The following is a 26,010-nucleotide window of genomic DNA, read 5'->3' on the forward strand; positions in this document are numbered from 1 at the left end:
ATCTTTGTCCTAACCACAGCGTCTAGGATAGTGTTGACCTACAGTCATGATGAATAAGCTTTGGAAAAACTAGGTCTGACCTTGGTAAAAGAAAGGGTGGAAGGGAGGAGAGGGGAGGTGAGTCAAGAGGGTTTGTGCATAGAACCAACAAATGGAGACAACCAGCATGGGCGGGAGGTGGGTAGAGAAATGGGCTCCCTCTGTCGACCGGTGAAGATCTCTTGGGAAGCAGGGGAAACTATTTCCAATGGGAAAGTAGGAAAGGAAGGGATGTTGAAGGAAGAATACAAAATATTATTTATGGAGCAGAACTTCTTCGGTGTGTCAGCTCAGTGAAACACAAACCATACTTATGAGGTTGTGAAGACTCCATGGAGACTGAGCATAAAGACAGACATATTAAGATGGCATTGCGATGAGAGATTACCTAATTTTTATTCTCATTTACCACCTATTTGGTATTCTCACCTGCATATGACTGTGCAGGCAGGAAATGCCACTGGTTAGTTTAAGCTGTGTGGCTGCTTTGCTGACCACTTTTCATAGCATATGAATGTTGCAGAATATGTGAGGAGTCCTATTGTAGCGTCAGAATTAAGGTCAGTATATCTGATAAGGATATCTGACTAATAACTCCTACAAATGCTTAATGCTCTTTTTTCTTTCTTTCTTTTCTTTTCTTTTTTTTTTTGAGACAGTTTCACTTTTGTTGCCCAGGCTGGAGTGCAGTGACATGATCTTGGTTCACTATAACCACTGCCTCCTGGGTGCAAGCGAGTCTCTTCCCTCAGTCGCCCGAGTAGCTGGGATTACAGGTGCCCACTACCACGTATGGCTAATTTTTGTATTTTTAGTAGAGACAGCGTTTTGCCCTGTTGACCAGGCTGGTCTCAAGCTCTTGACCTCAGGTGGATCTGCCCACCTTGGCGTCCCAAAGTGCTGGGATTACAGATGTGAGTCACCATGCCTGGCCAAATGGTTGATGCTCTTAATTTTGTGGTAAGCATTTCTCTTTTCATAGTAGATACATATCTAAGGGCAGAGGTCCAACCTTCTATTTCTTCAATTCTTCTCAAAGCACTTAAAACAGTTGCATACATTAAAAGGGCTCAGTCCATAACAGAATTGCATTATGTGACAAAGGTACATGGAAGGCCAAGGCCTTGAAATATTATTAGGAAAACTCCGTTTTGGTTTAAAATAATAATTGGACTTTATTAACTTAGCACCAAGTTTAGCTTGTGGACTCAAAGAATTTTAGAACAGTAAAAGGGGCCTTAGAGCACATCTCTGCCTTTTTTCTCTACCCCCAAGACACATACACACATGTCTTCTCTTCAAAAGATTCAGGCATAAATCTACTTGAGAAGCCCTCTTTAAGTAGAGATTGCATATAGAACTTCAATAATCCATCTCAACATTCATTCAGATGTTTACTGAATTTTATGCAAGATTGGATTAAGACTTGGAGGGAGAGCCAGAGCTGTCCTGTGCAGTATCTTTGTGTGCACAGAGCCACTCTAGAAAAGGTACTTCTGGCAGGGATAAGGTGCTCCTTGCTCTGGGCAGAAATGGCCCAGCACTAAGGTCAGAAAGCAGCAAAACTGAGGCTAGATTTCAGCCCTTTTTTGACCCTGACCCATATTGGTCAGGCATTTTTGTGCAGTGCTGGTGACTAACTGCTGAACCACATGAGGTGGTCCCGTTTCAGGACCCCTAGCTGAGCACTGGAAAGATTACAGTGCACGCCTCTATATTGTCCTACTCAAACAATACGTTCAGTCTTTCAAGGACTGAACATATAGTTGTACTCAAAGTGGCCTCTTTCTAGATAGTCTCCACTTCACTTCTTAAACTTGTGGCTTGTCTTCAGCACTGGTTCTCTCCTTGAAGGCCCTAGCCAGGGGCCACATCCTCCACATCACTTAAAAGTCTCCATGCTGGCTGCTGATTTTATAACTCACTAGGCATCTAATCAATTATTGCCTTGTACTGGTCCCTTTTCTCCCCAAAATCTGAGTTATCCAGCACTAGACTAAGTTCCTTAAAGGCAGGGAATGACTGTTTTTTTCCACAGCATTCAGCTTAGCATTTGCTCATAGTGGTGATTTATACATTGAATGATGTGGATTAACTATTTAGTAGCTCAAAGAGGAAGTGAAATTCATCTATGGGTCAATTCGATTTTAGGTTTTTGCTTACTTAGAGATGCTACAGGCTCAAGCAAGTTAATGCCTCACACAGGCGAGATTATTCCTACAAGCGTCCCTTACCTTGGAGGTCTTGTCAGCAGGAAACTGAAACTATGTAGAATTCAAGCAGCAGAGATCAGCCTGTGTTTGAGTGAGCAGTGTGGGAGGGGAAATGGAATGCTTCCTCAAGGCCTTTTGGAAACTCTAACCTTACTGTCAAGGAAGGTGAACGAGACTTCTCAGTAACTTTAAAGTTACGGTCAACGAAGCTGAACAGGTTTCATTTAAATCATGAAAATAAGGATATCAATTTTTATTTATTTTTTAACCAGAAGACAAAGCCCTGTTAGGGACTTTGACTGAAAGAGTCAACTGAAAAAAAAACACACCAAAAAACCAATCCTCCTTTTCAATGAATATTTACTGGATTGGTCCCTGCTGTCAGAGTGCTCAGAGCTTTGTAGGTGAGAGAGACAGGTAAGTCAGCTGGCAGTTGTAAGTATCCACAGAAGCAGCAGAAAATGCTGGAGACACAGGACCAAACTTCACCTGGCTTTGGCAGGTTTTATCTCCTCCCATCTCCAACCCAATTTAAGCATCAGTTATGGTCCCCACCTGAAAGCTTTTTAGTAGAAATTTCAAAGCAGTGAGACAGTCATGCTTATACCAACTAAACCTGACTTCACCTATTAGGGGGCAGAGTTTTATTTTTATTAATTTATCTTTTTTGAGACAGAGTTTCACTCTTGTTTTCCCAGGCTGGAGTGCAATGGCGTGATCTCCACTCACTGCAACTTCTGCCTCCCGGGTTCAAGTGATTCTCCTGCCTCAGCCTTCTGAGAAGCTGGGATTACAATTGCCCACCACCATGCCTGGCTAATTTTTGCATTTTTAGTAGAGACGGGGTTTTGCCATCTTGGCCAGGCTGGTCTTGAACTCCTGGCCTTAAGTGATCCACCCGCTTCAGCCTCCCAAAGCGCTGGGATGACAAGCATGAGCCACTGTGCCTGGCCAGGGTACAGCATTTCTATTACCAGCTAGGAAAAGCTTGTTTCAATAAAACATGACCACACACTGTTACACAATTTATAAATAAAAAAACAGGTTGCACAATCCCTATCAACCATCTAATATTTGTCACTGCCCAGACCCCATTCGCTTGATGACGACTTAACAATTTTTCAGAATTAGAACTCTGATGTAGAGTCAACTATCAATCTTCCTGGAGATAGTCTCTGTGAGTTTCAGGTAAGCTCAATGCACCTTTCTCTTGTCACATCACTGGCCCTTTGCCCCTCCTGCTGATAATGTATCATATTCAGGCACCATCACGTGCAAGTCCAAGTAAAGAGGTAGCTGCAGGCAGAAGCTAAGATTAAGCTGTGTCTCAAATGAAGGAAAACAAGTGTTTCACTGTGGTTCAGTCCAAGAAGGTGTGTTCCCTTCTAATTATAGTGACGAGTCCCTGCGTTTGTGTCTACCTACATGTTAATCTAAGCTAAAGGCATAAAAACATGTCACTAAGCTTCCTTATGATAGTAGAAGTAGAGGTAGTTTTACATCTGCTATTATTTAGAAAAAAAAAAATCTTGGATCATTTTAAAGCCACAGTCTAGACCAACAAAGGTTTAGAAGTGTCTTGAAGATAGGATATGTTTCATCAGAGAGTCTTCATAGGATAAATTCTGGGACATGGGATTGTGTGGTCATAGGTGGAGCTGTGAAAGTAGGGTATTGCTGAAACCCTATCCTGAAAACCAGGTTGACACCTGGATCTGCCAAGACCTGGGGCCTCATAGACCTTTGTTTTCAGAGTGCTACCTGCTCAGTGGCTCCGTGGCTGGCAGATACATGCCACGATACTTGGGAAGCAAAGAGGTGGGCTATAGAGATGAGAGAGCGCTGGACAGTAACCATAGTACAAATAAAAAGAGGCCTCACAGGGACCAAAAGAAGGAAGTGGAATGGAATGTAGAAGTGCAAGAGTGGGCAATGGAGACAGGATGGCTGGGGAACACTTTAGCTTCTCCAACTTCATAAACTCAGAATCTCCCAAATTAGACTTCTAAGTCAAGAAGGATGACCTTTCATTTACAATTCTGACACATACATTTTTGTTTGGACAACTATAAATCTCATTTATCTATCTACATGTTTATTTCTGAATAGGCACTATAAGCATAAGTATAAAATTTAAAAGCTACAAATGGAAAAACAAATTTTCCTTCTACCCCTGTTTCATGGTGACCCAATTTCTCCCCACAAAGGCACCTACTCTCCCCAGCAACTTGTGTGTCCTTCCTGGGAGAGTCTGTGCACATACGAGCATGTGCATTTTTGAAGCATGAATCACACATAGTATGCTATTCTATACCTTGCTTTTTTTTTTTAAACTTATGGTATCACGGCGCTCTTTCCCCATCAGTACTCATAGATCTTCCTCATACATTTTAATGACTGCATAAAATTCCACTGTAAGGATGAACTGTTATTTAACCAGTTCCTTATTGCTGGGGTAAAAATCCACCTACAGGTGGATTTCAGCCTTTCTCAAATACTAACAACATTGCAATAAATGTCCTTATATGTTTATTACATGTGTGAATAATTTTCTGGAAATGGAACTGCTGTGTCAAAAGGTACATGATTGAAAAAATGTAATAGCTATTGCCAAATTGCCCTTAGTAGACATTTTGTGATCCACACCCACATATACAACAGTGTTTATATATTCTCACTAACAAAGTGTTAGCCTTAAAAAATATATGTATTTTGAAGTACCTAGCATAATACCTGGCACACAGAATAGCAATAATCATTTTAATCATGACTAGTGTTAAACTTTATGATCTTTGCAAATGTAAAAGGTTGAAAAATATTCCACTACAGTTTTAATTTGCATATTCTTCTTAGGAATAAAGCTGAGTGTATTTCCGTATATTATAAATAAAAATTATTAAAATTTTTCTTGCTTTGTGAATCAGCTCTGTGTGTACATTGTGCCAACTTATCTAATTGGTTGTTGATTGAAACATTTAGTAAAAACAATCCTTATGATAATTTCCTCACAGATTTTTAGTAACATCCTACAGTTGACTTTTAAAATAAACAATCTCAAACATTTAGAGAAGTTAAGTGGAAGCCAGGTAGAGTGGAGTATGCCTGTAGTTCTAGCTACTCTGGAGGCTAATGTGGGAGGATGAATTGAGGCCAGGAGCTTGAGACCAGCTTGGGCAACATAGAGAGACCCTATCTCAAAGAAAAGTTAAGTGGATATTAGGGGTCAGTATGACATTAAAATAAAACATTAATGACAAACTAGTTTTGTTGTTGATAGATTTACTAGCAGATAGATAAAAGGAGTGACAAAAATAAATGTGACGGGCTTTCAGTTTAGGGTGGAGAATGGGAGCACAAATGTTTGCTTCTCCCTTCTTTCTGAGGCCTTTAAAATGAATATCTACAAAAGAAGTGATGATCCTGCTATAATAATGGAGGGAAACCGTCAACAGAAGAGTGATTTCCAAAACTTTCTGAAATATGGAAAAAAAGAAAGCAGAAAGTAAAGTACAATATTTACTCATGCAGCAAAGCAAGGGAAACCATAGTCTTGAATATGGCCATCAACGGGAGATAAGAAAACAGACGGAAGTCCAGTGAGGTGCTACAGGAGGAGTGAATGAGAAGTTGCTGAAAACACTCAATTTCATTAAAAGCGTGGCTGTGAGAAATCTTTGACGCTTCCGCCTCACCCTCCCTGGCTCAGACCCAAATTGTAGGCAGTTAAGAGGGAAGAGCAGCAGAGGGGTTATTGCTAAAACAACTGAACAACTTAGGTGCAGAAAACCATGGTAGCTAGTTATAGGGGATGGAGCCCCAGAGGAAATCCTCAGCCTTCTGGTTTGAAGATGGTAGTCCCAGGTAAAGTGCCAACTCCCTATCCATGAATGTGTAAAGATGCAGGGCAGCTATTCTAGTCCCTTATTATTTTTTCTCTGGTCCCTCATTCTTTTTTTTCTTTTTCTTTTTCTTTTTTTTGAGATGGAGCCTTACTCTGTTGCTTAGGCTGCAGTGCAGTAGCTCAATCTCAGCTCACTGCAACCTCTGCCTCTCAGATTCAAGTGATTCTCCTGTCTCAGCCCACTGAGTAGCTGGGATTACAGGTGTACAACACCATGCCTGGCTAATTTTTATATTTTTCTTAGAGATGGGGCTTCATCATATTGGCCAGGCTGGTCTTGAGCTCCCACCTGCCTCTACCTCCCAAAAGTGCTGAGATTACAGGCACAAGTGACTGTGCCCGGCCCATTCCCTCTTTCTTAAATATGAAATGACAACCAAGGATTGCCATTTCTTTGAAGACGACTTGAAGTCTGAAAGAAAAGACCAGGATGAACCAAGAAGAAAGTAAAATCCCAGGGAAACTGGCTTTGGTGAACAGATGAAAACAAAAGACAAATACACAAACAAGAAAAACAAAATCTAAATCCTACTAATTAATATCTTCAGAGAAAAAAGGTAGCACCATGCAAGAGAATCACAATGTTATGGAGAAGGAAAACCTACTTATCCTCCAATTTTTCCAGAGTCCAAATCCTTGCAATAGCCTATCAGGCACTTTAAGACCTGACCCGCACACCTCTCCTGATCCTATCTTCTCCTTCCCTCACTCCAGTCCAGTCCCACTCCAAGCAAGCCCCCATGAGAAACCTGTACACTGGTGTTCCCTCTGCCTGGGATGCTATACCCTAGATAGCCAAGTGACTCTCTCCCTTCAAGCTTTAACTCGAAGGTCACCTTCTCAATGATATATATACCTTCCCCCCCTCCCCCCGCCAAAAGGGAGTCTTGCTCTGTCACCCAAGCTGGAGTACAGTGGTGCAATCTCAGCTCACTGCAACCTCCACCTCCCGGGTTCAAGCAATTCTCCCTCAGTCTCCCGAGTAGCTGGGATTATAGGCATGTACCACCACACCTGGCTAATTTTTGTATTTTTAGTAGAGATGGGATTTCACTATGTTGGCCAGGCTGGTCTCGAACTCCTGACCTCAGGTGATCTGCCCACCTAGGCCTCCTGTTTACAATTAAAAGAGGTTTCTGAATTCCGTAGACACCTTCTTTATGACACAATACCCTTTACAACATATATTGTTCTTTTTTTTTTTTTGAGATGGAGTGTCACTCTGTCATCCAGGCTGGAGTGCAGTGGTGCAATCTCAGCTCACTGCAACCTCCACCTCCTGGTTCAAGTACTTCTCCTACCTCAGCTTCCCAAGTCTGGGACAACAGGTGCATACCACCATACCTGGCTAAGTTTTGTATTTTTAGTAGAGATGGGGTTTCACTATATTGGTCAGGGTGGTCTCGAACTCCTGACCTCAGGTGATCAGAGGTCACCTGATTGTTATTCTCATTGTTCAGAGAAGTTGTGTGGAAGAAATGAGCATGATGCCCTTGTATATGGGGAGGGTACTATTTCTTTCCTAATTAACTAGAAAAATAATATAACTGAAATAGAAATATATTTCAGCATAAGAAACCAGAAATATAAATTATATTTCTATTTTTTATATAAAACAGCAAAAATAAAACAGACCCTTGGATTGGAGAAATCAAAACTTTCATTACTGCATCACAGCCATTGGTGCCACCTCTCTGTCCAAAGAAATGCTGTAGTTACACAATGATTATTGTGGAAGGATTGCGATTTCAGCTGGATACTTACAATTTGGACTCATAGAGATGCCATAAGAGCATGAGAAACACAAGGAAAGGCAGAAACAAAATATGCAGACAAGGAAAAGTCACTCTCATAAGGAAATCCAGCAGGGTTTTTTTTTTTTTCCCCTGAAGTACAAGCAGCAGGAAGAAGCAGAAATTAAGTTATGAAGTTTGACTCCTAATGAGGGAAGGCTACTTTTAGACTTCATTTGACTGGTGGTAGGGACTAACTGAAGATTTTTAAATGGAAGGAATGAAACGACAAAATATTAAATGCCCCTGTTTTATACATCACGGAGCTGACAAGCTATGGGCTCCTGGAGGACTATATTCCTATCTATACAAGAACAAGGGAGGGCGGAAGCTGAGATGAGAGAAAACAGAAAGGCATGTAGGGAGGTGAATCTGAAGGCAAGAAGTGGATGCTGCATTGGACGGATAATCCAAAGAAAACACTAGAACGATAGGGAAAGCACTCAATGGAGAGGAACGTCCAAGATGTCACCAAGGTTATCTGGGGGATGGAGAGGATGGCACTGCCACTAAAAGTTACTGGAAACGCAAGAGAAATTGTAATTCGGTTGAGAAGGATTTTGTAAATTTAATTTTAGACATAATAGATGTATAGGGATAGCAGGTAGAAAACTGTATCTAAAAAAATCAAAAGAGCCCCAAGTAAGTCAACAATAAAAAGAGTATCAGACTTTGCAGAGGAGGGGTTTTGGTAGTTTGGAAACTAATTCCATCAAATCTCAAGCACACAGCTATAGCGAATACAAATATATAAACACCAGCAGCAATAGCAGGGCTAGAGAAATTGTTTAGCAGAGGCCACCATCTGGCCCCAAAACCTCCTTAATATAGTCTCAATGAAGACCCTTCTGTTCTCATGAAAGTGTACAAGACATTGTCCCATGAACAATCATGTGATTCATTCCCACCTTTACCTAATCCTGATTCTGTTTTCCTAAAATAGTATGTCTTTCAAAGCTTAAGGCAACTCATATAACTCCAAAAAGCAATTAATTGTTAATATTCTGATTCTGAAGAGACAGAAACCCAACTCAAACTAGCTTATGTCTTTTTAAAAAAGCAAGCAAACAGCCCTGAAGGGCTTTTGTCACTGGTTTAAGATGAAGTCAACAGTAGACGGTGGCTGCAGCTGCAGCGATTTCCCTTTCACCCTTGGAACACACAGCAATGATCTCTGGGATCTTCCTCTCCAAGACTTCTGGGACATCAATGTGCAATTCATCCTCCTGAGACACCGCCTCCTTTACGTCATGCCACTGCTCCAGAGCCAACAATAGCTCTGAGCTATTTCTATTGAGCACCAGATCGAGGCATCTGGACATGAGCCAAGACTGTCCAGTTTTGCAATCTCTCCTTGCTTTTCAACAGAAATTCTCTGTTCTGGTATTCTTACCTTGGCTGCTCTTATATCATGTTCCATTCTTCCTTTATGCATTGATTCTCATTTCTTTGCTCCCTCCTTTCTACACGAAGCAACCCATCATACCAGACTCCTAACAAATCCAATTACATCTCTGTTTTGATACTGGCCTCCATCTCTTTATTTTCAACAATATAAGACATTATGAAATTAATACTTATTGTTTGGACATCTACTTGCAATACAGGAAAACAATTAGCATTTTAAAAAGGGCTTGGGCTTAAATTTTATCTCAAAACCTACCTTGTGTACTCCTTCCCAAGTGTGGTTAAATTTATGAAGAGGGGGTGGGACGAGAAAAAGTCTAGTCTTTTCATTTTCTCCACTGCTGAATTGGCATTGTGTGTAAACTTATTTTTCAAACTGATTATTGGTTAGATGAGCAATAATTTGAAACCATATGAAAGCTTGAGAAGACTGTCTTCATCAAACTAACTTCACAGCAGTGGCATTTTGAGGCCAAGCACGGTTGGAAAATAACAAAGTAAATTAGAAAATGCAGCAAGGAGGCAGCAATGGACTTTTCTAGATTCCAGCCAAAGAAGATTGATGCTGCTGATAATGACTTCTCTTTTGTTATTTATATCCTCAGTGCATGAATACTACTTTGCATTTTATATAATACTAACAGAATTTCTAAAAACATATACTGAATATATGTCCTCCAAACTATACTATAACCTTTTTAGGAGCAGGGGTTTTAAACATTTTTTTTGAAGTTCTATCTTCATTACTTCTTTTTTGTTTTTTTAGATGGAGTCTTGCTCTGTTGCCCAGGGTAGAGTGCAGTGGTGTGATCTTGGCTTACTGCAACCTCCACCTCCTGGGTTCAAGTAATTCTCCTGCCTCAGCCTCCTGAGTAGCTGGGATTACAGGCTCATGCCACCATGACCAGTTAATTTTTGTATTTTTAATACAGAAAGACTTTTACCATGTTGGCCTGGCTGGTCTCGAACTCCTGACCTCAGGTGACCTCAGGTGAGGCCCACCTCGGCCTCATATCTTCATTCCTTTTTGAAGCTCTTTTCCACCAGCAGTTGGATATCACAATGAGCCACTTTTCATATACTTAAGATATATTAGAGGACATCTATTTGATTAAGGTTTTTGTCCTGAAGACTGTTTAGGGAAGAACTAGTTTTTAAATAGAATAAAAAGCTTACTCAATCTCTAGAGAAGAAAGACATTGTCACTTTCAAAACAAAAATATAGAAATGCAAAAGAATAGGGCATAAAGTCCAGAAAAACATATTTAGAGAAAATGGAATTTTTCATTATTAGCTGAGGTCTATTATAAAAGAGACCAATATGAAACCTCATCTTAATGGAACAGAAGATCAAAGAGAGAACAAAATTGTTAGCATGAGAACTTCAGGCAAAATCATAAAAGGTTGTATTACTAGTATACAAAGGAGGAGAAAGGAAAGAACTGACTCATATATCAGGAATGCCAAAGAGAGGTGGTGTCTGTGGTACAGGACCTGACAGGAGAACAGAATGACAAGGAATACAGTGGCTGAGAGGCTGGACTTACTGATGGAGGGATAAGCGTTACTTCTGAACTTAGAAGGGAATAACAGGCCCTGCCATGCTTTCCTGAGACGTGTCAGTTTATGAAACTGATACTCATGGGAAAATTATTGTCTATCTTCTGATAGATGGGTATTGCAAGAGAGTAATGTCAGGGAAACCAGGTGCTATGGTTTGAATGTTTGTGTCCACCAACTATATGTTGAAATTCTTACCCCTGAGGTAAAGGCATTAGGATGTGGAGGCTTTGGGAGGTGATTAGATTACAAGCATTGAGCCCTTATTAATGGGATTAATGCCCTAGTAAGGAGCTCGTCAGTCCCTTCCACCACATGAGGATCCAACAAAATTCAGCTGTCCATGAAACAGCAAATGTGCCCTCACCAGATACTGAATTTGTTGGTGACTTGATCTTGAACTTCCAGCCTCCAAAACCATGAGAAATAAATTTCTGTTGTTTACAAGAATGTCAGTCCATTTGCATTGCTATAGAGGAATACATAAGACTGGGTAATTTATGAAGACAAGAGGCTTAATTTGTTCACAGTTCGGCAGGCCGTCCAGGAAGCACATTGCTAGCATCTGCTTCTGGTCAGGGCCTCAGAGAGCTTGCAATTGTGCTGGAAGGTGAAGGGGGAGCAGGTGCACCACATCGTGAGAATGGAAGCAAGAGAGAGAAGGGGAAGTCCCAGACTCTTTCAAAAAACCAGATCACGTATGAACTAACTGAGGAGAACTCACTCATCATCAAGGGGATGATGCCAACCCATTTGTGAGGGATCCTCTCCCATCATCTTCCACCAGGCCCCACCTCTGAAATTGGGAATCACATTGGAACATGAGATTTGAAGGGGAGAAACCTCCAAACCATATCATTCTACCCCTGGTCCCCCAAATCTTATCCTCACACTGCAAAATACAATCATACTTTCCCTAAAGTCCCCAAAAGTCTTAACTTGTTCCAGCATCAAGTCTAAAGTCCTAAGTCTCTTATGAGACTCATCTCCTACCACCTATGAGCCTGTAAAATAAAAAAAGTTATTTACTTCCAAGATACCATGGTGGTACAAGCACTGGAAAAACATTCCCATTCCAGAAAGGAGAAGTCGGCCAAAAGAAAGGGGAAGTAGGCCCTACACAGGTCTGAAACACAGCAAGGCAGTCATTAAGTCTTAAAGCTCCAAAACAATCTTTTTTGAGATTGTTTACACTGTGCTTCCTGGACAGCCTGCTGAACTGTGAACAAATTAAGCCTCTTTTCTTTATAAATTACCCAGTCTTATGTATTCCTGGGTAATTTATAAAGAAAAGATCAAGTCATCGGGCTCACTGGTGCAAGGAGTGAGCTTCCGAGGTCTTGGGCCGTTCTGCCTCTGTGGCTTTGCAGGGTGCAGAGTCGCTGGCTCTCATGGGTTGGAGTTGAGCGCCTGTGGGTTTTCCAGATGTAAGGTGCAAGCCCCCAGAGGCTCCACCATTCTGGAGTCAGGAGGATAGTGGCCCTCTTCTTACAGTTCCACTAGGCAGTGCCCCGGTGGGCACTCTGTGAGTGGCACAACTTCGCATTTCCCTCAGCACTGCCATAGTAGAGTTTTTGTGGTGGCTATGCCAGTGCGACAGGCTTCTGCCTGGGCACATGGGCTTTCTGATATATTCTCTGAAATCTAGGTGGCAGTCCTTAAGTCTTCTTCACTCTTGCATTCTGTGTGTCTGCAGGATTAAAACCACATGGAAACCGCCAAGGCTTACAGGATTGACACCACAAACTATGCAGTGGCATCCTGAGCTGTACCTGGGCCCCTCTGAGCTGAGGCTAGAGCCAGACTGGCTGGGATTCAGGGAGCAACTTTTTTTTTTTTTTTATAGCAGCCTGAATGGACTGACACCGGTTTTAGAGGTTCTCTTCCAGGACCGAGAAGGAATGAGGGCCAGGTGATAGGTAAGAAAGGAAATGGGAGGAGTCAGAAATGATAACCCAGAGTGAGGCATTGCTAGTAAACTTCACCACAGAATGTTTCATTATGTTAATAAAAATTCCCCTTGAATTACACTTCAAATCTCTTGTCTGACCTTAGAAAAATTATATTTATGGTAATATGCTAATAAATTTATCCAGAGAGAGAGAGAGAATATATTATGCTTAGAAACACATGTATTTCATCAGAAGAGAATGTTTTTTACCTATTAATAGTGCAATAACCTTTTAGATTAAAACAGACAAACACCAACCAGGGCCATTAGACGCCGACTTAGAAGAGAGAAATGTTTGCTTTTGTTTTGACGCAACCCTCCACCCCCACGGAGACAAGCTGTGCTACTCTGGCCCCCAGCTAAGCCCCTGAAAGAAGCGCTGCCTCTTGCCGCCCTGGCATCTGTGATGACTGTCGCTCTTTCTTTCCTCTTATCTCCTTCATTTCCTGTAACTCTGTCTTCTGTTTCATGTAGGAGGAAAAGAAAAAAGATCAAAAGCCAGACAGAGCTTAAAAGACCAAGTACATGGGCATTGTAGCAGAGTTAAAAGTTACAACAGGAGTCCAAAAATAGGGCCAGAAACCTGTCTTTTTGTTTCTCCCTCACTCAAATTCTGCATTCCTACTTCCTCAGTCTCCTGTGTTCTGATCTTACAGTGCAGAGCCGCACACATGTGAGGACAGAGTAGGGTGTTCACAGGACGTGCCATACAGCACTTTCACAGAGGCCAGGCTCGGGTCTCATGCCATATCCCAAGTCATCAACACGGGCGTCAGCAGCACACGTGAAATTCTCTTTGCTTAAACGCCAAGGATTATTGAAGCTCAGATTTCTTTTTCTAATAGAAAATTAATGGGACTCAATCTCTAGAGAAGAAAGATACTGTCACTTTCAAAAAGTGGAATATATCCATATATTAGTGAAAGCAGGTTTCTGTAAAAGACTTTAGTTTAACCCAAACACCCTCAGACTAGACACATGTAAGGAAAAAGAAGTTCATGCTAAAAATCAAAGAGTATAGTTTTAGTTATTTCAAATTGTGAGGTTTAAAGGTATTAATCTGCCTGAGAATGTAAATGTCTCTTATCTGTATTTATGTTTTCCTAGAATTTATCCCTGTTGTTTGTCATGTTAGTGTTGGCAATATAGAATTATTCCATACCGTTATCATTTAAAAATACACTATACCTGATTTTAATTATTATAAGGATCAAGATATCAAATAATAGTGAAACTAGTGACAACTTCTCACTGCTGTTAAAATGTTTACCCCAATATTTTAAATATAACTAACTTTTATGGGATAGAAGAATTAGATTGAATATAATTTGTATATGACAGTTATAAAAGATTTTAATTTTATATTTGACATCTTTATGTACTGTCCTTAATTTCTCTCAACACAAATATGCATTTTCTCTATCTGCACTTTAAATGAGTTGCTTTGAAAAACACATGTCTGCCTCTTCCCTCTTCCTTGTCACTCCTTTCTACTGGATTTCCTGGATGACTTTATATTTGCATGGTGCTTTGCTGTTTAAAGAGCATTCATATCCATGATACCACGATGCCACACTAACCCTCACACAGGCCTGTAAGACAGGCATGTAAGACAGGTGTTACCCACATTTCACAAATAAGAAACAAAGATATGTGCGTCGAGGGCCCATACAACTCCAATCTTGGTGACCGAAGACTCTACTACTCTCATACTTTGAATAGCCTTCTCTTTCCAAGCCCGGTTAGACACCATGAACTATAGACTTTACCTCCTTAATATTTTCCAGCTAAGTTCCCTCCTTTTCTTTCCCTCATTTGGTTGGCTTTGCTAGGGTCCTCAATGCCTCCTGCCTGGACCACTATACCTCCCTACCTTATTTGAGTTATATGTGACACATCCTCCTTCCATCTATGCGGAAGATCACTTTCACTCTGTGATAGTTGAAAAGCCTAAATATGATCATATCATTCCTTGTCCTTTAAAACCCCTTTAGTTCTCCATTGCCTATAGGATAAAGCTGAAGATGAGTCCAGCAAACAGGTCCTCCACAATTTGAAGCCTCCCTTTCTGGCTTTGAATCTCTTGTCATCATTCTCCCAAGCAACCTCCTCTGGGGCTGCCATGCCTTCTCTGTGGTCCCTTGCAAGCACTGTTTATCTTTCAAGTTTTAGCTCTTGCTGGGATCAACCCCTACCCGGAGACTTCCCTAACCCCCTCTGGGTCTTAAGGACTGACCGCTTCTGTTTTGTGCTCCTTTTCAGTACCCTGTGACGGTCGTCGCAACTGTGTTAGTTTAGTATGTGGTCTGTTTAAAAATTATAAATGGGGTTGGGTGCTGGAGCTCACACCTGTAATCCCAGAACTTTGGGAGGCTGAGATGGGTGGGTTATTTGATGTGTCAGGAGTTTGAGACTAGCCTGGTCAACATGGTGAAACCCTCTCTCTACTAAAAATACAAAAATTAGCTGGGTGTAGTGATGCATGACTGTAATTCCATCTACTCAGGAGGCTGAGACAGAAGAACTGCTTGAACCTGGGAGGGAGAGGTTGCAGTAAGCCGAGATCATGCCATACTGCACTCCAGCCTGGGCAACACAGTGAGACTCTGTCTCAAAAAAAAAAAATTATAAATGAGCTACTGTTTAATTTTCTTTGCCCTGCTTTGACCATATGCCCCTGGAGGGCAGGATCCTGGCCTTTTCACCCCCACAAAGGGGTTCAATTCATTTACCTTAAGGACTCAAACCAGCTCTAAAGTTCAGGCTTTCTGATTTCTAGCCCAGAGCTCATTTTGGCTACACCAGACAGTATACATAGCAATAGGAATGGATGTATTTCACTTGGAATTCCTGGGCTTGAGAAAACTGGCATGGGAAAGGCCAGGAGTTTTCTGCTGGGGTTTGGATCCTGTTCTGGATCAATGCCGTGTAGTTTGGTAGACTGAACTACTAAGGGTCCTTTTGGTGAGGCAATGGTCTGCCCTTCCAATTCCTTCAGACAAAGAGCGGACGGATCCTGTGAAGGTTATGGGTAAAGACAGAACATTTCCTTTGAGGGAGCTTTACCATTTCTTCCCACGAAACTAGGTGAAAGGTAGTGGAGTCTGCCTAGTTACTGAGGCCAGATGATCTCATAATTACTGCTGGGAGGGGCTACCATGCCTTAGTGTGCTTTACTTTGCTGATCTCATAATGACTGCTGGGAGGGGCTACCATGCCTTAGTGTGCTTTACTTTGCTACAGTTTAAAGGGCAATGCTTAGATATTAGATTCCAAGAAATGGTTAGATTCCAAGAAACGGTTAGATTCCAAGAAACGGAAAGAAAACAGGATTGCTTTCCTTCATTTTATGCCTTCTTGGGAATGGAGACGGTTCTAGAAGAATCTGTATTCCATAGTCTGTGGTTTCTTAAGAGTAGCTCAAGGCCCAGTTCCTAGGAGTGGCATCTTCATAAGGATGTTTATCATATTTCAGTGTCTTAGTAAGGGCCCCGGCTCTCCTCACCTCCATACCAGATCCTCCCTCCCACAGCCTGTGTGACAGAGCTGCTCTCCATCAGACCTTACGCACATTGAGAACACACAGATTTTTTTTTTTTCATTTTTAAAAGCTTGGGGAATGTATACATTATCTACATGACCCATGAAGCTAGGCACTGTTGACAAGAGAAGCGGTGAACATTTTAAAATCGGTCATGGTTACTGCTGGATTTTATTGGAAACACTCAGACTGGTCTAGTTTTGGGGGGTTAATATGAAATTTACAGCACAGCTGAGTAAATAAGGGTACCCACTTATTTTCATAAATGATTTTTAAAGTTTTAAACCACTTCCTATGAACATTTTATAACATATAAAACATGTACAAAAGTAGACAGAATAGTAAACAAGGCAATCTTCTTTCATCTATATACCTGCAGCCCACCACTGCTACCTCCTATTTATTTTGAGACAAATCCCAGACCACATTATCTTTTCATCTGTAACTACTGCAGTGTATAGCTCTAGAAGATAGTCTTAAAAAAAACCACAACACCAATATCAAACCTTAAGACTAAAAATTATAATTGATTTTTAAAAAACGTGTGAAATATGGCTGGTTTTCAGGGACACTATTAGCACAATATAGCAGTATTTAGGATTGGAGTGCACTAAAGCATCTCTAGGCATACTTTTGGGTGTCTGGCTGCCCAGTATGGGACTTGGGAGAGTTCATGTTCTCACACTAGTCCATGGGCTCTTGTTAGCATAGCAGTAGGAGCTACCTACTTTGACATCACCAGGTATCAGGGCCCCTTTTCTCTTGGGGAACTTCCTGCTCTGGCTCTACTGGAGAGAGGAAGAATCAGAAATGCCATTCCCCAATCTCAACACCTGAGTCAGATTCGGTTTTCTTGAAGCTGAAGAAGACAGTTTCCCAATGACATGAATCAGCATAAAAGGAATTATAGTTGTGAACAAAATGTATCAAAGTGGGTATAAGTCCACAACTCTAGGTGCCATGATGGAGCCACCCTGCATCCTGTCTGTGCCTCAGGCTGCAGCTGCTCCTCTTTCATCTGCTCTCCCGCTCCCTCCTCACCCCCTCAGCCCCCACTACATACCCAAGAGACAGTGAGAGAAACCTGAGCAGCAGCAGACACAGGTGGTGATGTGATAACCAGGCTGCCCACTTCCTCTGGCCCATCAATAGTATGTGTCAGCAAGTCTTCAGACTATGCTGGCCCTCAAGATTGTCTGGGTTTTCCATATTAAGAAAAGCTCAATATCACTGATGATTAGAAAAATACAAATCAAAACCACAATGAGATACCATCTCACACCAGTCAGAATGGCAATTATTAAAAAAGTGAAGAAAAACAGATGCTGGAAAGGTTGCAGAGAAAAAGGAACACTTTTACACTGTTGGTGGGAGTGTAAATTAGTTCAACCATTGTGGAAGACAGTGTGGTGATTCCTCAAAGACCTAGAAGCAGAAATACCATTTGATCCAATAATCCCATTACTGGGTATATACCCAAAGGGATATAAATCATTCTATTATAAAGACACATGTATGAGTACTATATTCACAATAGCAAAGGCATGGAATTAACCCTAATGGCCCTCAGTGATAGATTGGACAGAGAAAATGTACATATACACCATGGAATAATATGCAGACATAAAAAAGACCAAGATCATGTCCTTGGCAGGGACAGGGATGGAGTTGGAAGCCATTATCCTCAGCAAAGTAATGCAGGAACAGAAAACTAAACACCACATGTTTTCACTTATAAGTGGGAGCTGAACAATGAGAACACATGGACACAGGGAGGGGAACAACACACACTAAGCTTGTTGGGGGAGAGGGGAGGGAGACACCAATAAGAATACCTAATGGATGCAGGGCTTAATAACTAATGGATGCAGGCAATGGGATGATCAGTGCAGCAAACCACCATGGCACCCGTTTACCTGTGCAACAAATCTCTACATCCTGCACATGTACCCTGTAACTAAAAATAAAAGTTGCAAAGGGGGGAAAAAAAAGATTGTCTGGGTTTTCATGTGAACATGCTCATTTATCTTGGAGAATTTACAAGGTTTGTGACAATTCTGTATAGATATAAATGAGCAGTATATTTGAAACAAAATATGGAATTCTAGGTGTAAAAATCAGCTCTCAAAAGTATTAGATTCTCTGAATTTATCAGTCATAAACATATACTTCACAGGGTACCTGTCCCCTTATCCTTGCAAAAGTTTCTTGCCAATTCTTAGAACAAAAATCTATGGAATTTGGTTCATAAAAACAGCTTTTACATAACAATGATTCCTAACACCTTCTCATAAGGCTTCAGATACCAAATAGTCAGGTTACCTTAGAGAGGGCACTGAAGAAATGTCTTCTCTAAGCTAGAAAGTCAGCTTGTTCTAAAGGCAGACAGACATCTGTATAGTATGGTTTGCTCAGTAGTGGAGGATAATGGGAAGGGCTCCTGTCTGTAGTGTCCATAAATTCCCTTACCACTACCCTGGCCCTCTAACCCAGTATGCTCCACCTATTTTTTTTCCTGGAACAATCTTCTTTGGAAAAGGTAGGCCAGGATTGGTGGTGGTGGTGGTGGTGGTAGAGTGCTGAAAGTCCTATCTTTTTTTTTTTTGAGATGGAATTTCGCTCTGATCGTCCAGGCTGGAGTGCAATGGCACAATCTTGGCTCACTACAACCTCCGCCTCCTAGGTTCAAGTGATTCTCCTGCCTCAGCCTCCCTAGTAGCTGGGATTATAGGTGCCTGCCACCACACCCAGCTAATTTTTTTTTATTTTTAGTAGAGACAGGGTTTCACTATGTTGACCAGCCTAGTCTTGAACTCCTGACCTCAGGTGATCCACCCACCTCGGCATCTCAAAGTGCTGGGATTACAGTAAGCCACAGCACCTGGCCGACCTTTCTATCTTTTATACTTACTGTTTTCTGTTATGGATATGACAACATGCATGCATGAAGTCACTGATGGAGTCTTTCCATCACAGCTGAGAGAAGGACAGTTTTAGTGAGTAGAGACAGAAAACTATTGTGCAGGAAAGTTTAATGTCAACATCTACATGGGGAGAGCAGAAGGTGACTGGGCAAAGGATGTTTTTGAAGACACAAGGGAAGGGAGAAAATGAAAGAGGATGTGGGAGGACTCTGAAGCCTCAGGGTTTTGCCTGCAGTGGCCCTGTTTCCTTTCAACTAATTAATCAGACCCTGGCTCTGCAGAGAAACACACAGACTGAAACAACACTTACTAAGACTGGGAATGAGAATATAAATAGCTGAAGATTTTTCTTGTCTTCTATTAAGAGTCATTTCAGGTACACTTGAGCCATACAGTTTCTGAAAGATCAGTCTGTGAACTCTATAAACTAGAAGTTCTCAAACTGTGGCCTAAGAACTTTCTGTGTCAGAACCATTTAAGTATGGGGCTTGTAAAAATGCACATCTTAGCTCTACTTCAGACCTTTTAAAGACTTTAAAAATCTTATACCCACTAAAATCTTGGAACTACTGAGCTGAGTGTCAACCAAGCCAAGATTACTGGGCCAAGTGGGAAGCGAGTCAACTACTTTTGTTACTTTCATTCAGCAATCTTCTAAGGAGGGCTGGGAGAGAAAACTTATCAGTACTACCAGGAAAACAGTCCCCATTAACGATCAATCTGTAATGCTACTGCAGGAAAGAAGTTTCCAATTACTTAGTAATTTTGGATAATTTTGGATTTTGGATGATTAGATACAATATCCAAAATCAAAATATGGAACACATCTGAGTTTCCTTTGGGAGATACAGTTACTGGTAGTTTTCATTTTATCTTTTGCTATGATCTGTGTTTGTCAAGGTTTCTACAATGAGCTTTGTAGAATCATAGATTTTAATTAAAAAAACTTTAAAGAAGAGAAATAATAGAGACCACATTTAATTTTGAGACACCAGTTGTACATGGTATTTTAAACTAGACCAGATTTCAAGGAAATATTTAGAGAGGGATTTTAAGCAGGAGGCTTACAGAAAAATCTAGAAGTTTTATAATGTGTACATGTAAATATACATTAGAAAAAGCATTTTAGGCTAGGCTCGGTGGCTCAGGCCTGTAATCCCAGCACTTTGGGACCCTGTGGGGGGAGGATCATTTGAGGTCAGGAGTTTGAGACCAGCTTGGCCAACATGGTGAAACCCCATCTCTACTAAAAATGCAAAATTTAGCTGGGCATGGTGGCAGGTACCTGTAATCCCAGCTACTCGGGAGGCTGAGGCAGGAGAACTGCTTGAACCCAAGAGGCAGAGATTGCAGTGAGCCGAGATCTCACAATTACACTCCAGCCTGGGTGACAGAGCAAGATTCCATTTTAAAGAAAAAAAAAAAAGAAAGAAAAAAGAAAAAGCATTTTAGGGAGGGTTTTGAATAAGTTTGCTTCAAAATTATGACTGATATAAATACTCAGGTAAAGAAGGTAAAGACGAGACCAGGAGTTAGCGGGTTAGCGTGCTGAATTCAGATCCTATCTGTTTTGGCTTTTGTTTTGTCTGGTATTCACAACAGTTAGTTTCTTGTTGAAGTCTCTTCATAGGCATATTAGGAATGATAATTTCTTCTTAGGATGTTGTGAGACTTCAGTAACATTTACAGATGTTTTACATAAAAAGATATGCACAAATACACTAAAACAAGGCTCAAAAATTTGTTTTAGCTAGAAAAAGTGTTTCGATTTTACTTGAAAATTTTTAATGTGAGGAAACAGAGATCTGAGCAGATATAATTGTGACCATCTAAGGTTGTCACAATTATTGGGTAGACTCTCTCTCCTGTTTAGCATTGAAATGCCTGCAATTCAGAAGCATATTTTATTAAGAACCTCTAACAAGCTGGTTTCTATATTCCTAAGAAAACCCTCACTGGGGAAGCTCTGCTTATTAGAATTAAAATCATATTATCTGTTTTAGCAAACAAAATTTATAACAGGACTATCCATTGCAGTGGTCATTGTGAGATGTTGCTGTGTGCCAGCATTATTATTTATAGTTCTCCCTTGTAGGCCATGATCAAATGGTCTAAATAAAGAGGAGAATGGGAAGAAGAGAAAGCCTGGGAGCCTACTGACTGTGCTTTGAGCACCTGCATACAGTTGTTAGGCTATAAAAGACTAGGAAGATAATCAGTGAAACTGTGAGAATGACAAAGTAGAGGAGTGGGAGCCCTGAGTCAATCCTGGAAGCGGTTGCAAACAGCCTGCTTTCCTCTGCAGCCCCAGTGAGGGCCCGGTCTGTAGTTTGGAGCAATCCATAGCCCACAGCCTACATGCATTTGTGTACCTAATTTCACAGTATGATGTGAGACTTAATTTCAGGGACAATGATTACAATATTACAAAGTTGTCTTCATGCTGTTACATTTTAGATAAGTCCAGCTAACAGTATTTTAATGTCTAAAAGGCATCTATATCCTCTACAAAGTAGGGGATCTAAGTTTAAGAAAAAATATACATATGTTTTTAATATTTTTTCCTCTGCCATGAAAATACATGCTCATTCTAGAAAATTCATACATTACTAACACCACGAAAAAAAACAAAATAAGAAAACATAATTTAGAGAATATCATCTTTTTTTTTTTTAACATTTTGGTGAACATTTTTCCAGGATTATTTCAATAAATAGAAATGTCAATATAGAATTTTGTATAACAGGATCATGTTATACATGTTTTATGCAATTAAAACAAAGTCAAAGATATTCCTGAGACTATTCTACCCCAATGATTAGAGATGTCACCTTTTATGAATGCTACAAAATATACTGTTGTATTAATGTGTAGTTAATTAGTCCAGAATTGACAGTCCTTTGTAATGCCTTATTTTATTATCTCACACAATTTTTTCATTTTGGTCAAATTTATCAATCTTCCCTTTATAACTTCTGAATTTAATTCTATGCATTGTAAGACTTTTCCTACTTACATATTATATAGTAGTTCTTGTTTTCTTCTAGGACTTTCATGGTATCTTTTTTTCTGTGTTTAAATACTTGATCAGGAGCTTGTTTTAATGGAGTAGATTTACAGCTCTAGTTTTCCCAAATGGTTAACCAGTTGTTCCATCTTTTCCCCATGGACTTGAAAATATCTCCACATATATTCTGATTTCCTTCTGAACCTTCATTAGGATAGCTCCATTGTGATAAGCTATGGGTCTACCTTTTTATTATTCAGATTTGACCTGGATATTTCTTAATGCTTCAGTCTTTCAGAATAATTTTAGAATTATTCTGAAATGTTTTCTCAAGAGAGTCACTGAGATTTTGTTTGGAGTTGCAGTGAACTTACACATTTAAGAAATACTTTATAAGTTTTCCTTTTGAGGAAGGTAAACTCCATTTATTCAAGTTGTCTCCTGTAGTAGATGTGTTGTTTTACTTGAAGTCCTATTAAATCTATTTCTGGGTATTTTATATTTTTGGTTGCTAGTCTGTAACTCTTTTTCCAATTTATTTTATTAACTTTTTATAGTTAAGAAAGGTAATTGACTGTTTTAGTCCATTTTCATACTGCTATGAAGAAAATACCCAAGACTGGGTAATTTATATTTAAAAAAAGAGTTTTAATGGAATCACAGTTCCACATGGCTCGGGAGGCCTCACAATCATGGTGGAAGGTGAAGGAGGAGCAAAGGCAGGTCTTATACGGTGGCAGGCAAGAGAGCATGTGCAGTGGATCTGCCCGTTATAAAACCATCCATTCTCAAGAGACTTATTCACTATCATGAGAATGGCATGGGAAAAAACCTGCACCCATAATTTAATTACCTGCTACTGGCTCCCTCCCATGACATATGGGAATTAGGAGAGCTACAATCAAGATGAGATTTGGGTGGGGACTCAGTCAAACCATATCATTGACTTTTATAATTTTTCTGATAATCAGTCAACTTACTAAGTACTATTTAAATTGTAAATTTAATTCTAATTGCTTTTGTGTTTGTCCACTTGAGTTTTAAAAATACAATCAATTTTGGCCAGGTGTGGTGTCTGTAATCCCAGCACTTTGGGAGGCCGACGTGGGAGAATCACTTTAGGTCAGGACTTCAAGATCAGTCTGGTGAATATGATGACACCCTATCTGTACAGAAATATAAAAATTAGCTGGGCATGGTGGCACGTGCCTGTAACCCCAGCTACTCGGGTGGCTGATGCATGAGAATCATTCCAGTCCAGAAGGTGGAGGTTGTAGTAAGCCGAGATTGTGCCACTGCACTTCAGCCTAGGCAACAGAGTGAGACTCTGTTTCAAAAAAAAAAAGCTAAACCAAAAAACAAAGAAACAATCGTATCTATATTCAACATATAGACATATAAGAATCTCTATATTTGAATATACAGAAAGTCCAACCTCCTGCTGGTTACTCTGGTCATGCTGTCTTTAGTGTTCCTTATTGCATTTATCCTCTGACACACTTCTTTCTTGACAACTTTGGCACATGGAATCTTCAATGTCCATGTGGATGGCATCCAGTAATAATGGCTTTCTCACCAGCAACCTTTACTGCCGTTTCATATAATCCCTCACCGTCAATGCTGGGCTTGCATCATGGCTCAGATTGCCATGTACAGGAACATTATTTGTCAATGTGTCATCTCTAATATCCCTGTATCTGCCTGTAATCTCCTATCCTCCCAATTCTCATCCCTTGCCTTTCTCACCACCTGTGTGTTTCAGTCTCAGAGAAAAGCATCAGCTACCAATGTTTCCATAGTACCTTGGCTATCAATCTCTGGATGAGACAGCTCAGGCCATATATGTGATTGTTCACCCTCAATTTCCAATCATGCTAATCGTTCTGCCATGCGCACTCAGATAAAATCCCGAAAGCAGCCTTTTAAATGTCTAATACCAAGATTCTGAGCACACTCTAGGGAAAAAAAAAATGCCAGTCTTCATTGTGGATCAGTCCCTTTGCTGGGCCCTCAATGGTGCCTGGACATCCTGTGCTCCTATTCCGTCAGCTCGTATTTCAAGCACTCTCATGTTCCTTAAGCCCCTGATGAAACACAACTCATCCTTCTTGGTGAAAGGGGCCTTGTCATGATTTCATTGAGAAAACTGAAATTTGAAGTCATTATACGAGAGCAGCCATATTTCTTCACCAGACCTCTAATTACCTATATCTGCATCAACTGCATCTATTAATTCCTCCACTTTCAGAAGGCAAGGCCTTTCTCTTACTCATGTTCAAGCCCATTTCTGACATCTCTGGGCTTGTTCCATCACTTATTGGGTGTGTTACTCCATGGTCTCCCTCTCTGCAGGCTCTTTCTCCTAGGTTATATACAGGCTCACAAGGCTCTCTCACCTAAAAAACAAAACCTTTAATTGACCTCACTCCTCTCGTTACCTTTCTCTCTTTTCTTCACTTCTCAGACAAGCTTCTGGAAACCTACACAGCTTCCTGAGCCACCTAAAAAATTAGTCCAGAAGGGGTTGATGGACTAGGAGAACATGGAGACATCAAGAGCTAATGCTTCTCTCTGAGGCTGAAAAGCACAGGTGGTGAGAATGGCAAGGGATGAGAACTGGAAGGACAGAAGACTACAGGCAGACATGGGGGCATTAGAGACACCATACTGACAAAGAAGATTCCAGGATGCACTAATCTGAGCCATGATGCGAGCCAGGCATTGACAGTGAGGGATTATGTAAAATGGCAGTAAAGTCTACACAGGCTATGTCTGCTTCCTTATTTCCCATTTACCCAGTCCATAGAGTCTGGCCCTCATGTCCATCGTGCCACCAAAATTTACTTGGAAATGTTCTCTGGTGCTTTCTCTATTTCCAAATGCTAAGGGCAGTTTAGTAGCTGCTCTTGGTTGTACTTGCCATTAGTGACTGTCTTTTGGGATTCTCCTTTCCTTGTTTGTTTCTTTGTGATTCTATTCCTCTGTTCTGTTTTATTTTGTTTGGTTGTTTTTGTTTTGTTTTATTCTCTGCCTTGCTGTTTATTCCCCATCACCTTTGTGGCCTCTTCCTTTTTTGACCTTCATCCCAACACAGAATCATTCCCAGGTTCTCTTTGGTTTCCTACTCTTTTTCTTATTGGGAAGTTGGATCCAATCTCATGATTTTAACTCTCACCTACAGGCCAACAATTGTCAAATCTATCTGTCAGCTCTAAACTCTATCCCTACACTTTTAAAAAAGGGAACTCATATTTTAATACCCCAAATCTCCTTCCATGGCATAATGCAATGGCATCATAACCCACACAGTCTTTCTGAAGAGACAAACTAAGTCATTTTGGCTTCCTTGCTCTATGAATTCATTCCATCACCTGGTCCTTCCAATTTTATTTCCTCAAAATTTCTCAAACTTATTCTCCCCTCTCCCCTACCAGAATAATCTCACCTGGATTGTTTTACAGCCAGCTCATTCCTGCTTCCTTTTTTGTTCTCCAACAAATTTGTCTTCAACTGTCACTAGCATTATCTCTAAAAAACTGAAACCTGGTTATATCATATCCCTGGGTAAACCCTATGAGTGGCCCCTGCGCTTTACAGATAAACCGAAGCTCCTTCTCATCATAGAAACATGGTCTCTGGGACCTTCCTCTATCCTCTTGCTCCTACCTTATGTG

At 40.6% G+C, this 26,010-nt stretch overlaps 1 protein-coding gene across 22 annotated transcripts in view; it reads right to left on the reverse strand.

Moving 5' to 3' along the window:
• GRAMD2B (GRAM domain containing 2B) overlaps positions 1-26,010 on the reverse strand; it is a 135,618-nt gene that overhangs the window by 27,110 nt on the left and 82,498 nt on the right. The gene's annotated exons all lie outside the window — the stretch shown is intronic.

Source organism: Callithrix jacchus, chromosome 2 (assembly GCF_049354715.1).
Source record: "Callithrix jacchus isolate 240 chromosome 2, calJac240_pri, whole genome shotgun sequence".
Classification (NCBI taxonomy): domain Eukaryota; kingdom Metazoa; phylum Chordata; class Mammalia; order Primates; family Cebidae; genus Callithrix; species Callithrix jacchus.